Raw genomic sequence first — 25,507 nt, 5'->3', positions numbered from 1 at the left:
TGCAAGTATATAAACATGTCTTACAGTATATAGGCACAGAATATTCTCACTAAACCGTGACCCATCAAAGGTTAGCTCTTCTATGGCATGGCATCCGGCCATGATATGGTCTTTGCTGTCAGCCCCTTCATCCAACCAGCATTTTACTATATCAGTCATGGCAGTCAAAGCCACAATTGAGTGTGGAGAGTTATTATCTCCTGGGGTGGTCCTGTCCTGGCTTCGGAGCCTTCGGTGACACAACATTAAAGAACAGCCATTACCCTTGATATGACATGTCATGCTCATTGTGTACATGGTAACACGTCTAATTATATGTAGTCCTCTAACATCCGGAAATAGGCCTGTAAAATATACAAAGGGCATTGGCATGTCAAGCATTACTAAAAGGCAAAAATTGCCACAGTTTTTTAACCCCTTCACCTCCTGAGGGTTTTTCATTTTTCACTCCCAGCCTTTCCAAGGCCATAACTTATTTTTTCTGCTCACATAGCATTATAGGATTTTTTTTATTTATTTTTTGCGGGGCAAGTTGTACTTTGTAATGGCACCATTTAATATTGCATACGATGTGGTGGTAAGCTGACAATAAAAATTCCAAATGGGGGGAATTGGAAAGAATACACAATTCTGCCACAGTTTTATGGGTTTTGTTTTATGGCCTTCCCTTTGAAGTAAAACTGATTTCATTTAATTTTATTCTCCAGGTCATTACGATTACAGTGATACCATATTTTTATAGTTTTTCTGGTGTTTTAAGATTGAAAAAGAGAAAATAAAAACCTTTTTCTTTTTATCGCCATATTCTCACCCTATATTTTTTCTGTAGTTATGTATACAGAGCTTTGTGACGGCTCATTTTATGCAGGCCAATCTATACTTTTCATTGATATAGTTTCGGGGTGTGTATGTTTTTTTTGACCACTTTTTATCCTTTTTTTGTGGGAGGTAAAATGACCCAAAAAAAACGCCCATTTCTTTCCAACGTTTCGCTGTTTGCCATATGGGATAAATATTTTTATAATTTAAAATTGCTTGCGTTTTCGCATGCCGTGATGTCCATGACTTTTTTTTATGTTTATCGATTTTGATTTTGGAGAAAGGGAGGGATTTGAATTTTTATACTATTTTATTGTATTTTTTTTTATATTTTTCAAAACATTTTTATTATTTTTTATTTTTTTTGCACTTTTTAAAACTTCCCATAGGGAACTTGAACAAGCAATCATTGGTGTCTATGATAATTACGCTATATTCCTATGGAGCCCTGCCATAGGAACCTATCTACGGCAACCTCAGATCATTCAAGAGGACCGAGGCTGCCGCATACACTATCCGGCTCCCCTGATCCCTACTAGGGGGAGCCGTTGCACGTCCAGGGTTGGGCGCTTCCAGGTTTTTGAGCTCCGAGATGCCGTGGCCACATTTGACATTATTGTCGATTGCATACATTAGCTCAAGGTGTCTGCTGTTTAAAACAGAAAGCACCCGTTAGCTATGGGTTAAATTAAACTATGTTATCATTTAGTTTACTCATTTCTATATCTTCCTATAAAAGCTAGTGATAACTAATATAGTCAGGTGTGAAACTATGGGTTGTGTCTGAAATGCGTAAGTGCTTTTTATGCTCATGATGGTTTTTAAAGGACTTGCATGTCTGTGCACAGGTTGTATAGCAGTAAAAGATGAGCGGGACTTTCTCTACACGAATATGGGATGTGCACAGGTTACACTCACATCCAAACCCTAAAGCAGAGGGGGCCAAAAAGGTACCTCTGTCTTTATCACCAAGGTCCTAGAAGCTCTTTGAATATTCCACCACTCACATGTGGTTTAGCAAGCAGGTTGTACGGCAGGCAATAACACGTATGCAGACTGGTTTCTGATGGGCAGGCAGTCCACAATTTCCGATAATGAAAAAATGAAGAGAAAGACACCCAATGGCGAAGCACTTAAAACCCAAATCTTCCAAAGGGCACATAATCTAAAATTATTCCTGATGCACTAGACAGCACCTATCACCCGACTCGAGTTTCGTCATCAGGGGATGAGTTGCAATACTAGACGCTGCCCATGAATGCATTTCTTCTAATCATTGACACTTCTTCATCTCTCTTCTATCTGACCTCCTATCACAGCCACATGCAGTATAAGGGTCCAGTCACACGTCCGTGTGTGTTTTGCGGATCCGCAAAACACAGACACCGGCAATCTGCGTTCCGCATTTTGCGGACCACACATCGCCGGCACTTAATAAAAAAAATGCCTAATCTTGTCTGCAATTGCGGACAAGAATAGGGCATGTTTTATTATTTTCGGGAATGGAATTGCGGACCCGCAATTCCGGATCCGGGCAGCACATAGTGCGGCCCCAGTGGTGTAACTACCGGAGAAGCAGCTGCTTCGGGGCCCGGGCTGCCAAGGGGCCCCGGCAGCGTGTGTGACAGTTTATTTTCAAGTTAGTTAAATATCGATTCTTGTCTTAATTTTCAGGGCCCCTTAACAGCAGCGGCTGACCAGGCCCCCTCGCTAATGTGATCTAATCTTACTGTCTCCTAAAGTGTCTGGGATTCGAACCCACAACCTCCAATGTATCAGTGGCAAAGCATTTATCCACACAGCCATAAAGGCTGCACTGCAACTAATTGAAAAAATATGAGACTTCTACTGTTATAGCTGGCTAAGTGTACATCTATACACATGACAGCTGCCCCAACACACCCAGCACTGCTATATCTCTATATGACAGCTCTCCATGCACACTCAGCTCTGCTATATCTCTATATATGAGCAGCTGTCATGTGTATAGATGTACACTTAGCCAGCTATAACAGTAGAAGTCTCATATTTTTTCAGTCAGCAGCAAGGCAGCTCTTATGGTCTTGTGGTTAGATGCTTTGCCTCTGATACAGAAGGCCGTGGGTTCAAATCCCAGCAGAAACCTTTTCTGAAATACAAGCACTGACTCCATATATGGACATACAGGGCGGGACACAGGAAGAGGCTGCATTGCATCGCTGACATGGAGGTAAGTAGAAGTGTTTATAATTTTTTTTAATACCCGACTGTTACTGCCATGGGGGGAGCGGGAGGCAATTGATACTGGCACATGGGGGGAGGGGGGTTGGCACCTGATACTGGCACCTGGGATTCAGACAACAGCTCACGTTTATGGCAGTAAGACTTTTCTGCTCGTGGAAAGGGTATATACAGACTGGCCATCCGAATTTAACATCTGCGCCCCAAAGCCTGGAAAGTGCAGAAAGAGTTAATGAGAGTGGAATTACATGCCTGTGGTTTTTTAGAAAAATTGCAAAGTGTATTTAGAGTGAAATTCAAGGAGGACTACTACTACCATCATTACTACTGCCTATACACAACTATATTCTGTAACATACCGCAGGACTGTGCTTTTTGCTGCCATAAAAACTACCACTCCTATTATCTATTCAGTAAAGAGAGCCTTTATTTACTGCAACCAAACGGGTCTGGTCATTGACTCCATTAACCTTTCGCCATCAAAGGCACCCCAACTACTACCTGGCAGGAGTCCCCAAATGGTCCAAGGTGTGAAGAAAGGGAGTGCCCTCTATTCACTGCTGCTGCACCCGTCCACTGGAGCGCCCCCACTCCCATCCTCCTTACAGTTCTTCCCCTACGGGTTGCTGCACAAATACCTCATGTACCCTGCAATCCGGCTCTGCCTACACCTGCTCCAGGCCTGCTCTTATTCACGGTATGCACTGGTCTATTTCGCAAAAGAAAAGCAAATGCCACATAACCACATGAGTAAACCGTCTCCGAGGAGCGGCTGCACGCTGCTTCCATCCATTGGGTGCTATCTATTTTGCTGAAAACTCTATTTCCGTCTGTTAAGTTTTATCTCTAAGCCCAAGAGACGCGGAGTTGCTCGACTTGTATGAGACAATACGCGCAGTATGTTAATGACGCACAACCGCTGTTTGTCAGGCTGGATGTTATTTTGATATTAATTTGTAGGTTCCCTCCACTGATTTCCATCAGGACCTATTTGACAGTTTCTGTATTAGTGGTGTTCTGCAATGTTCAGCCATTCGGGTATAATTCTGTGCAGCTGCCGAGTCACAGGCACAAAGAAATGGTGCTCATTCATACAGACATTAACATTTAAATATCGTGCTGCTGGGTCACACTTCTTTCCAGCCGCCGCTCCGCTAAATGTTGTAATAGTGCAATTTCAATTTTATTTTTTATAAAAAAAATTGTATAGTAGAAAGCAGCAATATAAATATAGGAAAAGTAAAGCTGGGTGTGGGTGTCCGTCTCAGGAGAAGTGGTGGGACTTGTAATTTGGCCTATTCAATCACAACAAGTGCTTCTCAATGTGACCGAGAAAAGACATTGTAGGTAGGACGCCGACAATGATCAGGAATGGCCCTGATCAACAGCATTAAAGGGGTATTCCCATCTTATTGATTATAGTTTATACAAATATTTTTGTGACAGTAATAATTTTTCTAATTATATGTTATTAAAAAATTCTTACAGTTCTTCATAAATTTACATGCTTCCTCCCTGATTGTTTAGTTCAGTTTCCCATGGATATGGCCACCTTTCGCCTGCCGCATTCATGGGCCGCGCTTGCGCAGAAGAACTCCGGCGATCCAGTGGCCGGCCTCCATTGCAAGCGCGAACGAGCACGGCTACAGGCGGCCGCGCATGCGCAGATCTATATTCCTTTGTGCCGCTTCTAAAACAGAGCAGCGCATGCGCGGCCACCCGAACAGTTCGGAGAGAATGGTGTAGAATTAGCGGAGGAGCGCTGTCTGGGCTTTCAGCGTTCAGCAGTGCAGCCCGGATCTCCTCAGTGAATGGTGATGAGATTGGGGCTGCGCTGCTGTGTATAACTGTGCTGCCCCCCCCCCCACTTCTTTCAATTTCAGGATGGCCGTGTGGCCCCGATGGTTACCATGGCAACCGGACGCCTTCACAAGCATTCTGCTTGCCATGATATATCTAAGCCTGACCAGGCTAAGTGTAATAGAAAATACACTGCAGTACACTATACAGTGTACTGCAGTGTATTATAGAGGCATCAGACCAAATGGATCTTCAAGAACCAAGTGGGTCTGAGTCAAAAAAGTGTAAAAAAAAAAGAAAAAAAAAAGTTTAAAAAAATCTAACATTTTCCCATATACACACTTTTATCATTCAGTAAAAATTAAGAAAATAAAATACCCTAAACATGTTTGGAATCGCCACATCCGTAACGACCGGCTCTATAGAAATATCACATGACGTTAGGTGAACACTGTAAAAAAATAAAAACAGTGCTAAAAAAGACATTTTTTGTCACCTACCATACAAAAAGTGCGACACCAAGCGATCAAAAGGGTGTATGCCTCCTAAAATAGTACCAATCAAACCGTCACCTCATCCCGCAAAAAATTAGCCCCTACCTAAGACAATCGGTCAAAAAATAAAAAAGCTATGGCTACTAAATAATCGTAAAAAAAGCTATGACCTGCTGTATAGGAATGGCAGCCCGACACGCTCTTTTATGAGGTAATAAAATGCCATAGAAGCCAAGAGGAAGCTTTTTTGGCCTCCAACAGGTGAATACAGGCCTATGGCTACATACGCCAACTGCATCCACTGACTGCAGTGTGAACGCAGGTTTATCAACACTAGTGCATGGTACAGAGCAGCGCTTCATAAATACAGCATTTTGTCCAGAAAATTTACAGATATGCCCCTTTATTTTTCAGTTATTTGCATAAAAGGACATGAATAAGGGTAGGTTCACACAGAGATTTTTAGAGGAGTTTTTGAGTAAAATTTTCCTGCAGTTTTTTTATTCAAAACCAGAAGTGGGTTCGAAAGGAATCGGAAATGTAAAAGATCCTTCTGGATTCACTTCTGGCATTTGGCTGAAAAATCTGAAGGGAAATCTTCCTCAAAATCTGCTTCCAAAAACCTCAGTGTGAACCTACCCTTAGGGCTCATGCACAAAAAAGTATTTTTTGTCCGTGTCCGTTCCATATTTATTTTTTTTGCCCGTATATGGAACCATATATATATACCAAGGACTGAGTTCTCAGTGTGATGTCATAAGGAGGTGTGGCCGGCCTTCACTCAAACTGCCTAAGCTCGCCCAGCCTTAGAAGCAGAAAACCAGGAAGCGAACAGCATAGCTGGCTGCAGGTAAGGATGAAATAGCAAGATGGGAATACCCCTTGCCACTCAACCTAGAACCAGGCATGCTTGTGTCTGATAATGGACGTAACTTGGTGGCGGCTTAGGAGCTAAGCAAGCTCACACACATACCATGCCTAGCCCACGTGTTCAATCTAGTGGTTCACCGGTTTCTCAAAACCTACCCCAATTTGCCTGAGCTACTGGTGAAGGTGCGTTTGTGCCGCGTGTGTGCCCATTTCCGCAAGTCATCAACAGCTATCGCCGGTCTGGCAACGCTGCAGCAGCACTTGCAATTGCCATCCCACCAACTGTTGTGCGACGTGAGCACGCGATGGAACTCCACGTTCCACATGTTGGCCAGGCTTTGTGAGCAGCAGAGGGCAGTAGTCGAATACCAGCTACAACATGGTTGTCGCCTTTCCAGTCAGCTTCCGCTCTTCACAAGTGACAAGTGGAGAATGATGTCTGACCTCTGTGAGGTTTTACGCAACTTTGAGGAATCAAGACAGATTGTGAGCGCGATAACACTATTATCAACATAACCATCCCACTTCTGTGTCTTCTCAGATGCTCGCCGATCACAATTAAGGCGGACGCTTTGCATGTGGAAGAGGTGGAAATGGGGAAGACAGTACACATGGTGATACCCAGACTACCCTCAGTTCGTCTTCTCAGCAAACCTGACTTGTCATGGATCATGATGACAGTATTAGGTTTGCATGAAGTCCTAAAAAACACATGCAATGTATGGCTATGAACCGAAAGACAAATCCAGCTCTGCTACATCTGAATAAAGTAAGCATACATATTTGTACACTTAATGACTAGAGAAACAATTAAGAGGCTCTCCTCAGAACCCCCTATGGATAAGGTGCACTCCTCTGGGTATACCCACCTCTAAACTGTAATGAATTCGTAAAAAGGAGGGGCTTTCTGGTGGAACGCATCGCGCACATTTGGAACGCACAGCTGATCATCCTCGACGTAGGTTACGTTGGTCACGTGGAGACTATTCAGTCACGTGAAGACGCTGCCAGGTCACGTGGGACGCCGCGCTACGACCGCGAGACCACGCGGGACGCCGTAGTAGGTCCGGGCGGCAGGAGAAGCAAGAAGCTGACTGTTCCAGCGTGGTGGTAACGTACTACACAGATTCATATTACTATATCGTCAGTCCATTGCTTATCTGGGAATCCATCCAACCGCATTAGATGGACACATTTCAACATAAAATAACCGCTTATAGATGGGACTATTTTTGGTTATAACTGAATACTGTTACAGCTTATTGGGACACTTATTAGAGTTACTCACCTCAGTCATTCTGCTGTGAGTCTAATTGTGTGGCTGATACCAGAGCCGTACAGCACTGCCCTCCACCATCCATTCAGCTGCATGTTTGATTTGTAGTGATTTTATTTGCAGTGATTCCAATGCGATTTTATTTGGAGTGTTTTTATCCTGTGTGATTCGCTTATTGCGATTTCATTTCTATGACTTATTTGATGTGATTTGATGTATATGAGGAGTCCTTTGATGATTAAATTGTGTCATTGAATCTGCTGCCCAGAGTTCTCAAACAATTGAGTGCCCCTCCTTTTTACGAATTCATATTTGTACACTTATTCTTTACCAGCTTTAACTAGTATAATAGTAGTAGTAGTGGCAATAGTAGTAGTAGTAGTACTAGTAGTAATAGTAGGCTGTTCTCACCTCCTCGCCAGTCATGCATCAGGGAAAAATCCCTCACCTGAAAGGAGTCCTGTACTCTCAAGCAATTTGAGCTGGCTCTGCAGGGGCCCTATAGCAGTTTTCTCTCACAGAGGGAGGCCAGACATAATCAATTTCTCTCTATGAGCCGCAAAGGTGGCAGGACGTGCTGTGACTTTTCAAAGCTGGACCTCAGGACTCAATGTGGCAAAATGTGTAAGTTCTATCTATCTATTATCTATCTATCTATCTATCTATCTATCTATCTATCTATCTATCTATCTATCTATCTGATATCTATCTATTATCTATCTATTATCTATCTATCTAATATCTATCTAATATCTATCTAATATCTATCTAATATCTATCCATTAATCTAATATCTTTCTATGTATTACCTATCTATCTATGTATCTATCTATCTATCTATCTATCTGTCTGTCTGTCTATCTATCAATCTATCTATATCTAGCAGTATTAAAAAGAGTTTACATAGTGATGTGTCCACCCTTACCTTAGCTCATATTTGGTTAAAGAGGTTGTCCAGACTTTTAATATTGATGACCTCTCCTCAGGATAGGTCATCAATATCAGATTGGTGGGGGTCCAACACCCCCGCCGATCAGTTGTATGAGTAGATGGCGCCCGCAGTTCGCACGTGCCGTCTCCCGTCACTCTTCCCGTTCATTACTGATTTGCCATAGACAGTAGCAGTGAGCAGGAAGAGAGAAGGGAAATGGCACGTGCACATTGAGCACATCGTCTCCTCATACAGCTAATCGGCAGAGGTCCTTGGAGTTGGATCCCCGGTGATCTGATATTGATGACCTATCCTGAGGGTAGGTCATTAGTATAGAAGAGCCCGGAAAACTGCTTTAGAGAGGGTGTGCCACAAAAAATATTATACAGTTTTCAAACCAGCACTTGGATCTGAATACTTTTGTAATTGCATGTGATAAAAAATTTAGCATAGCCACGGAGTTATTCAATAAAATGTATCTGTATAGCGCCACCTGCTGTTTGTTTCTTTGTCCGGCTCACTGAAATGGCCGCACATGCTCAGTTTCATCCTTCATCTGCCTCCTGAGCTATGATAGGGAGAGAACAGACACGCCCCCTGAGCTGTGATAGGGAGAGCTGAGACACACTCCCTAAGCTGTGATAGGGAGAGAACAGACACGCCCCCTCGGCTGCAGCAGAAAAGACACTCCCCTTAAGCTGCCAGATTGATATAAATCTAGCAGAGTAATGACTGGGGAGATCTCTGGATCCATGTGAGGTACAGGTTCTTGTTAAAAACAGATTGTCATGTATTATATGATGTCCGATTTTCATTTCTTACGTTAGTCATTGGATATCTCTTTAAGGACTCCACTTTATAATGGAACCAATTCAATGCAAAATCACGACATGATAGCAACACCTTCTTGACAGGTAGCAATTCATGACACAGCCGCTGGGTGGCCACACATAGTCATATATTTGATAGACATCTTGGGATGCAATATCTGGAAATCATGTAGTTTGGAAAAGCTGGTCATCTCAGGACACGTCTAGCCTAGAGGATAGGTACAGAAGGACACTATCTATGTATCTAATTATTTATATACAGTTTATTTTTTCTGTCCAGCTGTATATGATATGCACTTGAAATGTGTCATATGTTCTTATCATACAGTACATATTCAATAGTCCTATTGAATAAGTTGTTTGCAAGAGCATTCATACCAGACAGAGGAGCAAGGGCGTCCGTTTAGAGAGGGATAGGATGTTGAACATTAAAGGGGTTCTCCAGGCTTTAATGAAAATCTGCCTGTGTGCTGAGCAGTGGAAGGAAGATAGTCTCCCTCCAAAGCCCTAACGATGCTGCTATCTCTGCTGCACTCGAACCAGCTGCGGCTCTTGTGTTCCTGTTCCGCTGCATACACAGTGTACTCACTATCAGAGATGAGGAAATCCCCTCTAAACTAATCAAATTTGACCCAAATTTTCCAAAAATTTGGGTCAAATCAGATTTTTTTTGGCATTCAATTACAGTGAATTTCTCAAAATGGTTCCAGCCATTTTTCGGATCAGAAACACAAAAGATGAATAAGGAGGATCATATGACCCCAGGCATACACACCGGCAGGCATTTGCCACCAAAAAGCAGAAATTTTGCAGACCATTGTTTCTAAAACCTAGAAAATCCTACAGTTTGACTTTAAAGAGGCTGTTTGTTATCACCAGCAGCCATGCGTTTACCCACAGCCATATATGTCACTGTCACTTTAGGATTACTTAGGCTGGCTTAGTGGTACAAAAGCTTGAAATTAGTTGCATACAGTCCTTGGAGGGCCCAAAATGTCACCTGTAATTTTTCATGGCAATTGGAGCACTTTTAGTTTGGGTCAAATTTATTCAGACCCGAACTGAAACGTCTAACAAATTCGGCCAATTCGAATCCCAACCAAATTGAAAAGAACTCATTTGTAGGTACTCACCATTCCCATCCTCCAGCCCTCAAAGTGGTGGCATTTTCATGGGCCTCCATGGGCCTCTGTTTACTGGTCTTCAGCAGTGATATGCTAAAAGCCAATCACAGAGACCAGGGAAGTGTCACCACAAGAGTGCCAGGGGATCAGTGTGGTGGGTACACGTGAAATGATCATCTGTTAGCTTCTAAAACAAAAGGAACCACACAATTGATAAGGAATTGGCACTACAGATTTTTCCAAATTATCGAAGGAAATTTTCCATACTAAATCTCCTACATGTGAACTTACCCACAGGGATATGGCATCGTGGGAAAAGTCTTTAATGGGGTTGTCGCTCAAAATATATTCTACACTTTTCAAACCAGTACCTGGATCTGAATACTTTTGTTATTGCATATAATTAAACATTTATTATAGCTACTGAGTTATTCATTAAAATCTATCTGTATAGCGCCACCTGCTGTTTGCTCTTTTTCTAATTTCTCTGTCCTGCTCACTGAGACAGAAGCACATGCTCAGTTCCATCCTTCAACTGCCACTAAATGCAGAAGACATGACATTCCCATGAGAAAGGACATGCACTCTAAGCTTGAAATAAATCTAGCAGAACAATTGGAGCAATGAATGGGGGGATCTCTGGATCCATTTGAGGTAAAGGGGTGATTCTAGCTTTTTCAGAAAGAGGTTCTCATGTCCTAGATGATGTCTGATCTAAGAGATAACCCCTTTAGGGTTATATTTTGGTTCCCCAGGATAAACTTTTTGGTGGGGCATCCTTCCCTACAGGCAGATCAAGGATCAAGATAATAACTAGACCAAGAAGCCATATAGATATAGTATATTGCTGCTGCTTAGGACCTTACTGTGGAATTGATGGATGTGATCCTCCTTGTTTTAATATGGGTAGAAGGCATCCTGCACTTATAAGTTCTACCATTTGACCTTAACCCAATGAAAAGGAAGAAAAGGGCAAATTAACCACAATAAACAACGTCAACGTTCCCGTCACCCAACCGTCGTGGTGATTAAGGACATTAGGATGTAAGAATCAATGATTTTTTTTCTTTTGTAAGGAGACGAGTAATAGTTTGAGCGGTCTCTCCAGAGGCTAGGCAAGGAAAGGACATTTTTCTCCTTAAATAAAACCTATTAAAAACTCAGCACGATGCCCCCATGCATCTTCTCAGTGCTGCTTTCTGTATAATTCTGACCTGTGCCCTCCGGCAAAAGGTTACATTTTTATATATTCCTTCCTCCTGGAAGCTGCCGAAATGCCAGAACGAGGGAGTGAAAATGCGGATGTCTTGTAATTAGAATCAGAGGAGAGGTTAAGTGAGTGCAGCGCCAGATGAGGCTCTGTTATCTTGCACAAGAATACTTCTAAATTACCTTGGCATCACATTAACACCGCCAGAGGACAGCTCCCGTTTATTGGGGGCTGCATGTAATAAGCTCCAAGTTCACGCATATCGTTAGAAACTAAGATTACTTTGTGCATTTTAGGCATCGCATGGCTGTATTTTGCATTCGTGTTCGATCCGAATTCTTTTGCGGAATGCACACCGGCCCATTAATTTAAAAAAAAACGGCCAGCACATGGATGTCGTCAGCGTGCTGTCCGCATCCGTATGGCTGTTCCACAAATTATTGAACCTGTCCTAGTCTTGTTTGCAAAATGAAATAGACATTAGAAATAAGTGAATTAATTAAAAGTTTCATCCGGCTGCTTCGCCGAATTTTACAAAAATATCTGCATCGTGACGAATTACTTCGTCACAAACCGCATTTCTTTGTAAGTAGCGGGTGCATTGACAGGGGGCGGCGATTGCGCCACTCCCCGCTATTGTACCCATCAGATGCAGTGTTCATACATGATCGCACCATCTGACATAAATAATAGAGTGTAAAATAAAAAAAATAAAAAATCATACTTACCTGCTCCGTTTGCTCATGACAGGCCGGCCGCCGCCATTTTGCTCAAAGATCTGGTGAAAAATCTCATTGTCATACGTCACCGTGCATGGGATTTCAGCCGAGATCTTTAAGCAAGATGGCGGTGGCCGGCCTGTCGTGAGGAAATGGAGCAGGTAAGTATTTATTTTTTATTTTTTACACTAAGTCAGGTTAAATCGAGTCGCTGCCATGAAAAACAAAGACATTCGACCCAAAAGTTGTACATAGCCTTTAAGCCCTTCTGAGCTCGTTGCTATCAATTTTTATTCATCTAGAAAACACCTTTAAATTGGTTGTCCCTCGAAAAATATTCGACTATACAGTTTTTAAACCAGTACCTGGATCTAAATACTTTTGTAATTACATGTAATTAAAAACTTTGTATAGCCACTGAGCTATTCAATATAATATATCTGTATAGCGCCACCTGCTGTTTGTCCTTTTCCTTATTTCTTTGTCCACCTCACTGAGCTCAGTTTAAATCTTCAACTGTCACCAAGCCACATCTGTGAGAAGCTGGGACAGTTCCAGGGAAATAGCTGGAGTAGATAGGAGACACCTTCTAAATAAGGAAACACTCCATGAAAAAGGAAACACCGCCTGAGCTACCAGCTTGATATAAATCTAGCAGAGCAATAAAAGCAATGAATTGGGAGATCTCTGGTTCCATGTTAGGTACAGGGCAGGTTCTACTTTGTTAGAAAGATATTGTCATGTCCTATATGATGTCTGATTTTCATTTTAATATCAATCATAGCATAACTCCTTTGAGGGCAGATATTATATTTTCAGTGTCCTGCAGCTTTCCAGTGCGGAGATCTGCTTTAGATGGCAATGTATGAATATATTGACAAGCGAGTGTGGACATTCCACTTGTCATGTCCTTACATTCTCTGACATGGTCAGCACTGATTAGACAGTGTCAGTCAGTGTAGGAACGTACCTTACTGCCAAGAGGATCAGTGTATTCATTAATTATCAGGAGGAATAACCGTCTCCCAATAAAACCCTTGTTGCTAATAGTAATTAATCACAGTGCAGTTTTCATTTTTATCTAAAGCAGTTTAAGGGGCTCTGGTTGCGTAGGCCAAAAAGATGCTCTGCTTGGACATCCCCTGTTTGTTTACAGGGCCCTTTAACAGGAAGCAGATCATTAAGTCTCCTTACACAGTGTCTATTCACATCATTAGATTGTCTGTGTAATGCAGGACAGGTCCTCCAGAGCGAGAGATGCTCCTTGTGGCTGCTCTCCATTCTGGCCAACAGATGAGGATCCTGAATAGAGGACCTTCTTCTATTAAATGAGATTTCCTTAAATTACTGTATGTGAAAAGGGGTTTTCTAAGCTAGAGAATCCCTTAAAAAGCTCATATGTCAGCATACAATAAAGGACCCTCTCACCCATGTCAATGTAGTTACGGAAACAGCATAGAGCTGGGAATGACGAGTGCCACCTCAAATGTGGAGAGAGGGAACATTTCGGGGAAGTTCTGTGGATGTTTGCAGACAGATAAAATATCTGGCAAGTGAGGATTCAAACACTGAAAGGTATGTTATGGGAGATCTCTATGGTATTGTTCTGCCCTCCACTAATCCCAAGAACGAAGACGCAGAAGCCCTTTCAGATGTTTTCCCTGCACGGCAGTGCTCTTGCCCAACTGCTGTTCGTGGACATGCAATAGAGACAGGTTCCTTGCATAGCGGGTGGTCGGGAGTGCCGATGTGCAGGGAAAAAACTTTGAAGGAGCCGCAGCGGTAGTTGAGCTTCATTCATTTTAATACATTGAGTGCACTCAGTGAGTGAGTAGCTCTGCAGTTTATTTACACTACCCATAGACCACCTCCGTCATAGTCTCCACCACAATCTCCCCTCCTCCCGCCGTTGCTTCTAGCATATATTCAATCACATAGTTGTACTTATACTTGATTATTGCTGTGGATAAAGCCTGCCTGCCACTCCCGTCATCTTTATCTTATTCTTCTTTTCACTTAGCAATAATGTCTACCTATCGTAACCATGTTACATTTCATTAAGATGTTAGCACTTCTCCTCAGCTGCGAACCCCCTTCACTTTTCTGAAGTTGACATTTGTCATTCACATTTCTTTTTAACAGAAGTTTTCCATGCTGGGTATAACACTGCTGAGCGCCATTGTAGATAATCAGATATATACTGTATATATATCAGTTCTTTTCTTGTATATATAGAAATTTGCTTCTTGGTAATCTGGTGGCTCTGGCAATGGGTTTCTTCTGTAATTGAATGATATCCCTAATTCAAAAAACTCTTTTTTGAGTCTTCCAAAGTGTTCATCCCTGTCTGTAGGGTTCGAACATATGTGGTTGTTTCTGATAGCTTTACTGTAGTGGGTGGAGTTTTTTTTTAAATATGTTTGGGTGGAAACTGTTCCATCTGAGATATGTTGTACAGCTGGTTGGTTTCTGGTAGAGCAATGTTTCTATTTTATTGTTCTGTATCTTGATGATAGTGTCTAAAAAGTTTATTTCAGTAAATGAATAGAAGAGTGTTAAATTGATGGTGGGATGAAACTGATTGAAGTGTTCAAGATTGTTTTTAGTTGTTGTTCCGATTCAGTCCGTGACAGTAGGCCAAAGGCTTGATGGGGCAGAAGAACAGGAAGTTACTTTCAAGATAGCTATGAAAAAATGTACATATTGTGATGCCATTTTGCTTCCCATTGCTGTACTGTCTTCTGTAGGTATATACTGTCACCAAGGGAAAAGTAGTTATGGGTGAGGATGAATTTTTGAAGTTCCACCACAGAATCTGTGCCAGTTCCTTTTATATTTTGTAAAAACCTGGCAGGCTTTGAATCCATCCTGACGTACAATATTGGAACATAAAGATTCCACATGCATGGTAGCCGCCTCTGGTTGGGGACCTATCGCAGACAGTTTATTTAGTAGCTCAGTTGTGTCCTGAAGGTAGCTGGCCATATCTCTCAGCAGGGGTTTAAGAACATCTTCCATCCATCCAGAAATTTTATTGGTGAGGGTGCCCACACATCTCATGTGATTATCAGTCTTCCTGGATTTCTAGGTTTCTGTATCTTGGGACACATGTAAAATGTCCCTATTCTTGGAGTTTCTGGATCTCCGTTCTACTGCAGCCTCTGGTTTGGCACAATACAGTTCAGTAAAATTATGAAAAATTAGGAAGTATGCCGATAATGTATCATCTATAATATTAGTACATTCACAAGTAGCAGAGGGGCCATTGGTGTGACTGCTACCTGTGAACCACTTATAGTTATACTGCATCATGGAAGAGGGTCCCCCACTTGGGACTCCTCTTTATCTGCTAAAGAAAGGATGAACATGAACATACCACACATTCCATTGTCACCCAAAGGATCATTTTGTGGGCGCTGCCGCCTAATAATACATTTGCACTGCAGTATTGCAAAAGGAGATATATGGACTGGTAGATTACCTAATCACAGTTTATTAGTAGTTATCCCACCAGGTGGAACCTTGGAGGTCAGCTCATCATTAAATGAGCTACCTTAGAAATGGGTGTTATCCCACTAGTCATCTAAGAGCAGACCAATAAAGTGAATACATTTGATGCCCAGATGAACTCCAGGTTTGGCATCCAAAGCAGTTATTGGAGTTGTGGCTTATTGGTGTCCTAAGTTGTCCAAATGCTCCGTCTGATGAGAACATATTGTACCAAAATACATTTAGTAGGGAGATAAGGAGGTCTGCATTAATCTCTGTTCCATATAACGATGCTCTTCAAATCACAGTTAAGGGTAGATGGAGTTGCGCTGTTTCTTTTAGGGCTCACTATGGCTTACTGGCCAACCATAAGTGACAATGAATGTCAAACTATTTTGGACCCTATCACTACATAAAAAATGGAATAAAGCATATACTGGGGTCTAACCAGGGACTAAAACAGGTTGGATCTAGAGAACCTTGGTGAACAGGTCATTTTTGACAGTAGAGAGAACCTGTGGGAAAAGACTGCTTTACAATATCTGGAGTAGGTGACTTTTATAAATAGCTGCTTCTAACGTCATACATGTTTTATGTAGGACATTTGGCTTTACCTGCCTGCTCTGTAGTATCATCTGCTTTATGAGAACAAGATGCAATTTAAGAGACACAGGGTCCCTGCTGTTCATCAGAAACATCTTTACCTCTCTGTATCTGTGTTCTGAGAACAATATGACAGCAGGTCAGCTGTATCATTTGGTTCCAGTAACAGTGGGACACAGACTTAGGGTACTTTCACACTAGCTTTTTTGTTTTCCGGTATTGAGTTCTGTCACAGGAGCTCAATACCGGAAAAAAACTATCAGTTTTATCCTAATGCATTCCGAATGGAGAGTAATCTGTTCAGGATGCATCAGTTCAGTCCCTCTTACGTTTCTTTGACGGAAAAAATAATGTAGCATGCTGCATTCTCTTCGGCCAAAAATACTGATCACTTGCCGGAATGCCGAATCCGGCATTAATTTACATTGAAGTGTTTTAGTGCCGGATCCAGCATTAAGTGTTCTGGCAAAATGGATCCGGTCTTCTGGTCTACGCATGCGCAGACCTTTAAAAATGCAAAAAAAAATGAATACCGGATCCAATTTTCCGGATGACACCAGAGAGACAGATCCGGTATTTCAATGCATTTGCATCCGGATCCGTCTGACAAATGCCATTAGTTTGCGTCCGGATTGCCGGATCTGGCAGGCAGTTCCGGCGACCGAACTGCCTGCCGGATCCTCACAACGCAAGTGTGAAAGTACCCTTAGCTGTTGTACACACATGTGAGAGGTTCTTCAGTTCATGTTACCTGGATTGATTGTGCAGTAACATGAGCAATGGCATGTTAAAAAAATAAATAAATATGTGGTCCATTTTACAGTTAACATATTCCATGGCAATGTATTACTCACATGTGCCCAGTCCATGACTCAAGAGATGCCTGTACTCTGATTTCACTATATTTCCCACATTTTCTACACCAAGTTTCTTATGCAGATAGGAGGAAACCTCAGCATCTGGAAAAATTCCAGGCAAACTCGGGGAGAAAATGTAAATATGGTCTTGCATTGATAAGATGAATTTGAACTAGGGTTTCTTGGGCCCACCAGAGGTTCATCCTCCATTTATAATTGCATTATAACCTTTTTTGCATTGTACATACAGGATGCATTAGTAATTTCTAATAGATTAGAAGACCCTAAAGGTAAATGGTTGCCTCCAAACTAAGTCATCTCCAAATGGGGTTGTTTTCTGCTGAACTTTGAAGTTAGAACTTGCCTCCTAAAGAGGGTCATCTGATGGGCCAGCTTGACATTGGTGAATGCATGGGGCAATGCCAGATGCATAGACCCTGTACATTATCACATAAGGCATCTCTAGGTACTCTATGTCATTATATGGTGTCTTCTGGTGGGAGATGCCACCATTTTATTTTATACAGACTGAGTTACACAGCATTTTTATTTATGAATTTGTAAGAAATGAATGAATTTGTTTTGTGGAGACACAGGAGAGGCCAAAACTGATCTAAGGATGCTACATATAAGATCTGCTAGCCCCATTAGGTTTTGTAAGCGAAGGCTGAGACACAGATGTGTCTTGAACCAGTGCCAGACTTCAAGATTCTTGAGAGAACTTCAGTCCTTATTCCAAAATTGTGATGCGTTTCGGGGAATAATCCCTTCTTCATACATCCATTGTCTGTATGAAGAAGGGGTTATTCCCTGAAACGCATCACAGGTTTGGAATAAAGACTGAAGTTTTCGAAAGAGTCTTGGAGAACATCGCTGGATCTTTTTTCCACTGGTTTAAGACACATCTGTGTCTCAACCACTGCTTACAATTATTTGAAGTCCGGCTTATCCTTGACAAGGATCTACAACCTGCTGCCATCTTGACTTTATGATTTATATGCATATATAGTGGTTATGACTGTTCACAACCAATGAAGGTGAGGGCAACTCCTATAGCTACAAGATTTTAACTGCCTCTGGCTCTACTGTACTACCGTATGTGGCCCTTGGCACTGTATTTTTATGTTTGCTTCAGCACCTTTAGGTTTTGTGGTATTCTTGTGATTTACACAACCTTTCCAAGCATACATGAAAATCACTTACATTTTACTGTATATATTATACAATGTGAACTTTTTTCTTTTTGTAAAGCATCTTGTGACGCCAACTCCATGTCTGTGTAGATACTGCCATTATATGATTACAGTAAATTGCACGGTTTTAAAATCACGACTTAGTGAGTGCATGATGGAAATCTAAAGTGATTGGGAAAAGTAGAGCGATTTAGATGTCATCCGTTACATTTCGCCCCATAGTCTTACGTAACATCACAAAGATCAATTAGTAATCTGACTTGAGGCCCGCAGTTAATGTGGTTTTGTGGTAAATTTCTATACAGATCTCATTTTTGGTGGTCAGTGAAACTGTGGAAAGGCATCTCCAGCGTTGCTGATTATCCTTAATGTTATTACTAAAATGAATTGCATTTCTGATATATACATGTAAGAAAGGTAGAAATTTATGGATGTGGCCTATGAACATTATACAGTACACCACTCGACAGTTACTCACACAGATTAGGCAAAGTTTACCTTGAACAGAGTTTGCGCAGATTCAGACAGCATACCTTTACAGTCTCTCACAGAGTGCACCAACTTGACGGTTACAAACTGTTTTGTGGCACACGGCTCGGCAGCTATCAATACCAAGAGAACACTCCACAGGTGGTGGCCACCAGAAACGTAACAGTCTCTACAATTTCTCAGGCAATGTGTAGTCAGCCATAGCAACAGGGCAGTTTCTTGACACAGGCCACAGTGCAGCTCAGGATACATATTATCAAGGCCTCCACACAAAGTCTGCAGCACACTAACAGTGGGCAGATGCAAAGTTATGCAGGTTGCCTGGATCACAGTCTCTGGTCACCAACTAATTGGGGGTATCTGCAATAGTTCAGAGCTTACCCCATTACAGTCTCTAGGCTGTAAGTAGTTCTGAATCACTTGCAATATCTAGGATGGTTTCTACTTCTGGATCAAGCACTCACTCCAACAGGCCCAAAAAGGTGGCACAACATATAGTCATAGCCTTGGGGGTACATTGATGTTATTTTTATGGATGCAGGGTACTTGACGTGATGTAGGAACACTGAAAAACACTTTCCCAAGGCACCCCTGTTAATGACTACAGTTCCCTAGAGTACAGTCTTGGATGAAATTGTTATTCACTGCAGGAGTCCTATAGAACAGTCTGGGGACCCACCATCAATGACTGCACTGTCCCTATAGAACAGTCTGGGGACCCACCATCAATGACTGCACTGTCCCTATAGAACAGTCTGGGGACCCACCATCAATGACTGCACTGTCCCTATAGAACAGTCTGGGGACCCACCATCAATGACTGCACTGTCCCTATAGAACAGTCGGGGGGCCCACCATCAATGACTGCACTGTCCCTATAGAACAGTCTGGGGACCCACCATCAATGACTGCACTGTCCCTATAGAACAGTCTGGGGACCCACCATCAATGACTGCACTGTCCCTATAGAACAGTCTGGGGACCCACCATCAATGACTGCACTGTCCCTATAGAACAGTCTGGGGACCCACCATCAATGACTGCACTGTCCCTATAGAACAGTCGGGGGGCCCACCATCAATGACTGCACTGTCCCTATAGAACAGTCTGGGGACCCACCATCAATGACTGCACTGTCCCTATAGAACAGTCTGGGGACCCACCATCAATGACTGTACTGTCCTTATAGAACAGTCTGGGGACCCACCATCAATGACTGCACTGTCCCTATAGAACAGTCTAGGGACCCACCATCAATGACTGCACTGTCCCTATAGAACAGTCTAGGGACCCACTATCAATGACTGCACTGTCCTTATAGAACAGTCTGGGGACCCACCATCAATGACTGCACTGTCCTTATAGAACAGTCTGGGGACCCACCATCAATGACTGCACTGTCCTTATAGAACAGTCTGGGGACCCACCATCAATGACTGCACCGTCCCTATAGAACAGTCTGGGGACTCACCATCAATGACTGCACTGTCCTTATAGAACAGTCTGGGGACCCACCATCAATGACTGCACTGTCCTTATAGAACAGTCTGGGGACCCACCAACAATGACTGCACTGTCCTTATAGAACAGTCTGGGGACCCACCATCAATGACTGCACTGTCTCTTATAGAACATTCTGGGGACCCACCATCAATGACTGCACTGTCCCTATAGAACAGTCTGGGGACCCACCATCAATGACTCCACTGTCCTTATAGAACAGTCTGGGGACCCACTATCAATGACTGCACTGTCCTTATAGAACAGTCTGGGGACCCACCATCAATGACTGTACTGTCCTTATAGAACAGTCTGGGGACCCACCAACAATGACTGCACTGTCCTTATAGAACAGTCTAGGGACCCACCAACAATGACTGCACTGTCCTTATAGAACAGTCTGGGGACCCACCAACAATGACTGCACTGTCTCTTATAGAACAGTCTGGGGACCCACCATCAATGACTGCACTGTCTCTTATAGAACAGTCTGGGGACCCACCATCAATGACTGCACTGTCTCTTATAGAACAGTCTGGGGACCCACCATCAATGACTGCACTGTCCTTATAGAACAGTCTGGGGACCCACCAACAATGACTGCACTGTCCTTATAGAACAGTCTGGGGACCCACCAACAATGACTGCACTGTCTCTTATAGAACAGTCTGGGGACCCACCATCAATGACTGCACTGTCTCTTATAGAACAGTCTGGGGACCCACCATCAATGACTGCACTGTCTCTTATAGAACAGTCTGGGGACCCACCATCAATGACTGCACTGTCCTTATAGAACAGTCTGGGGACCCACCATCAATGACTGCACTGTCCTTATAGAACAGTCTGGGGACCCACCATCAATGACTGCACTGTCTCTTATAGAACAGTCTGGGGACCCACCATCAATGACTGCACTGTCCCTATAGAACAGTCTGGGGACTCACCATCAATGACTGCACTGTCCTTATAGAACAGTCTGGGGACCCACCATCAATGACTGCACTGTCCTTATAGAACAGTCTGGGGACCCACCAACAATGACTGCACTGTCTCTTATAGAACATTCTGGGGACCCACCATCAATGACTGCACTGTCTCTTATAGAACAGTCTGGGGACCCACCATCAATGACTGCACTGTCCTTATAGAACAGTCTGGGGACCCACCAACAATGACTGCACTGTCCTTATAGAACAGTCTGGGGACCCACCAACAATGACTGCACTGTCTCTTATAGAACAGTCTGGGGACCCACCATCAATGACTGCACTGTCTCTTATAGAACAGTCTGGGGACCCACCATCAATGACTGCACTGTCTCTTATAGAACAGTCTGGGGACCCACCATCAATGACTGCACTGTCCTTATAGAACAGTCTGGGGACCCACCATCAATGACTGCACTGTCCTTATAGAACAGTCTGGGGACCCACCATCAATGACTGCACTGTCTCTTATAGAACAGTCTGGGGACCCACCATCAATGACTGCACTGTCCCTATAGAACAGTCTGGGGACTCACCATCAATGACTGCACTGTCCTTATAGAACAGTCTGGGGACCCACCATCAATGACTGCACTGTCCTTATAGAACAGTCTGGGGACCCACCAACAATGACTGCACTGTCTCTTATAGAACATTCTGGGGACCCACCATCAATGACTGCACTGTCCCTATAGAACAGTCTGGGGACCCACCATCAATGACTCCACTGTCCTTATAGAACAGTCTGGGGACCCACCATCAATGACTGTACTGTCCTTATAGAACAGTCTGGGGACCCACCAACAATGACTGCACTGTCCTTATAGAACAGTCTGGGGACCCACCATCAATGACTGCACTGTCCCTATAGAACAGTCTGGGGACCCACCAACAATGACTGCACTGTCCTTATAGAACAGTCTGGGGACCCACCATCAATGACGGCACTGTCTCTTATAGAACAGTCTGGGGACCCACCATCAATGACTGCACTGTCCTTATAGAACAGTCTGGGGACCCACCATCAATGACTGCACTGTCCTTATAGAACAGTCTGGGGACCCACCAACAATGACTGCACTGTCCTTATAGAACAGTCTGGGGACCCACCAACAATGACTGCACTGTCTCTTATAGAACAGTCTGGGGACCCACCATCGATGACTGCACTGTCTCTTATAGAACAGTTTGGGGACCCACCATCAATGACTGCACTGTCTCTTATAGAACAGTCTGGGGACCCACCATCAATGACTGCACTGTCCTTATAGAACAGTCTGGGGACCCACCAACAATGACTGCACTGTCCTTATAGAACAGTCTGGGGACCCACCATCAATGACTGCACTGTCTCTTATAGAACAGTCTGGGGACCCACCATCAATGACTGCACTGTCCTTATAGAACAGTCTGGGGACCCACCATCAATGACTGCACTGTCTCTTATAGAACAGTCTGGGGACCCACCATCAATGACTGCACTGTCCTTATAGAACAGTCTGGGGACCCACCATCAATGACTGCACTGTCCTTAAAGAACAGTCTGGGGACCCACCAACAATGACTGCACTGTCCTTATAGAACAGTCTGGGGACCCACCATCAATGACTGCACTGTCCTTATAGAACAGTCTGGGGACCCACCATCAATGACTGCACTGTCCTTAAAGAACAGTCTGGGGACCCACCAACAATGACTGCACTGTCCTTATAGAACAGTCTGGGGACCCACCATCAATGACTGCACTGTCCTTATAGAACAGTCTGGGGACCCACCATCAATGACTGCACTGTCCTTATAGAACAGTCTGGGGACCCACCATCAATGACTGCAGTGTTCCTGTACAGCATTCTGGTGAGCCAGTGTCATTGACTGCAGTGTCCCTATAGAACAGTCTGGAAAGCTAATATCAATGACTACAGTGGCCCTATAGCACAGTCTTGAGAGCCATCGTTGATGATTGCAATTGCAGCGTCCCTATAGAAGAGTCTGGGGGTGATTGCTGATGACTACAGCATCCCTTTAAAGCAGTCAACAAACAATTGTTAACCATTGTTGTGCCCATATTAAAGGGTTTCTACCACCTCATTTGGACCTAATTAGCTGTCAGACACTAGAGATCTGCTAGTGTCTGCTCTACCTAACCATGCTATTCTAAGACCTTTGTGTGCAGCCATTACACTAAAAAAACTACTTTTATTGCTATGCAAATGAGCCTCTAGGTGCTATGGGGGCGTCTTTTCAGCACCTAGAGGCTCCGTCTACTCACCCTGTATTCCGCCCCGCTCGTCCGTCAAGCCCGCCCATCTCTAGATTGCCAGCCTCCATCTCATCCATCGGTCGAATTCTCGCGCCTGCACCGGGTGCGTCTGTATTCGGCGCAGGCACAGTGACTGTCTGACCGGCCGGGCGTCGTCTGTTCGGGAGTGGTCAGTCACTGCGCCTGCGCCGAATACAGACGCACCCGGCGCAGGCGCGAGAATTCGACCGATGGATGAGATGGAGGCTGGCAATCTAGAGATGGGCGGGCTTGACGGACGAGCGGGGCGGAATACAGGGTGAGTAGACGGAGCCTCTAGGTGCTGAAAAGACGCCCCCATAGCACCTAGAGGCTCATTTGCATAGCAATAAAAGTAGTTTTTTTAGTGTAATGGCTGCACACAAAGGTCTTAGAATAGCATGGTTAGGTAGAGCAGACACTAGCAGATCGCTAGTGTCTGACAGCTAATTAGGTCCAAATGAGGTGGTAGAAACCCTTTAAGTCTTTGGTGCTATTTTTAAAGGGATATGCCCATCCCTGAAAGTGATGGCACATGGCTAAGATATGCCATTACTTTATGATTGTGCGGATCTGACCTCAGCACCCAAACCAATCCTATGTATGAAAAGTTTCTCCCTGCAGGGGAATCGCTGTAGAGCTCCTTTCAGATAAATTGATCTGACAGCGGATTTGTAGAGAAGGAGTCACAGCACTGATTCAGCCCCTTCATTTCTACATTGTAGATTTATATTGACGCCATAAAAATGATGAAGGAACACATATGGAATGCAGTGGTAAACCGAAAAAGAGTTAAACCAGAATGTGGATTTTATTTTAGATTCTTGCCATTCTCCAACCAGCTTCATGAAGTACAGTAGTGATTTTAAAACCATTTGTAAAAGTTAATTTGTGGAATTTCTTGTTTTCATAATGTGTTTGAGACCATCGGTAGTGCCGTGCAGAGGTAAGACTGGTGCACAGTCCCATACCGTGTTTAGCCCTATTCTACTACTGTTCTAATACATTATAGCCAGAACCACTTAACTAAGTAAAGAAAATATGACACTCCATCATTACTTTAAGACATGAAGGTCAATCAATCTGAAAAATGTCCCGAATTTTGAAGGTGCAGTCATGAAAACCATCAAACCCTATGATTAGACAGGCTTTCATGAGGACCATCCCAGGAATGGAAGACCATAATTTACCTCTGCTGTAGAGGATAAGTTCATTAGAGTTACCAGCCCCAGAAACCACAAATTGACATCAACTGAAATTAGAGCCTTCTGTAGATAAATGCTTTACTGAGATCAATTACCAGACACAGCTGAACATCAACCTACTAAGGGGACTGTCAGAATCAGGCCTTTATGGTTGAATTGCGGGAAAGAAGCCACTACTGAGGAACAAGAAGAAAAAGACAATTGCTTGGGACAAGAAACACAAGGAATTGACATTAGACCAGCGCAAATCTGTACCTTGGTCTTATGAGTCAAAATGTGAGACTTTTGGTTCTAACGACCATGTATTTTTGAGATGCAGAAAAGGTGAGCGAATGGTTTCTTCTAGAGATGAGCAAATCGAATCCCACAAAGTGGAATTCGATCCAAATTTCAGTATAAATTCGATTCGCCTCAAAGCCGAATTTCCTTGTGCTTCGTGCAAGCGAATTGATTTAACCTGAAATAGTATAAAAAACAAAAAGAATTAATTCTTACCTCGTTGATTAGCTCGCGATGGGCCACCAGCCGCCATCTTGATTGAAGATCTCGTGCGTGGTGACATATGACGTCAGCAGGCGTGATGACGTAATCTCGTGCCGCGCACGATTTCG

The sequence above is a fragment of the Bufo bufo genome, chromosome 1, assembly GCF_905171765.1.
Source record: "Bufo bufo chromosome 1, aBufBuf1.1, whole genome shotgun sequence".
Taxonomy (NCBI): domain Eukaryota; kingdom Metazoa; phylum Chordata; class Amphibia; order Anura; family Bufonidae; genus Bufo; species Bufo bufo.
Note: the sequence above shows the minus strand (reverse complement) of the source record.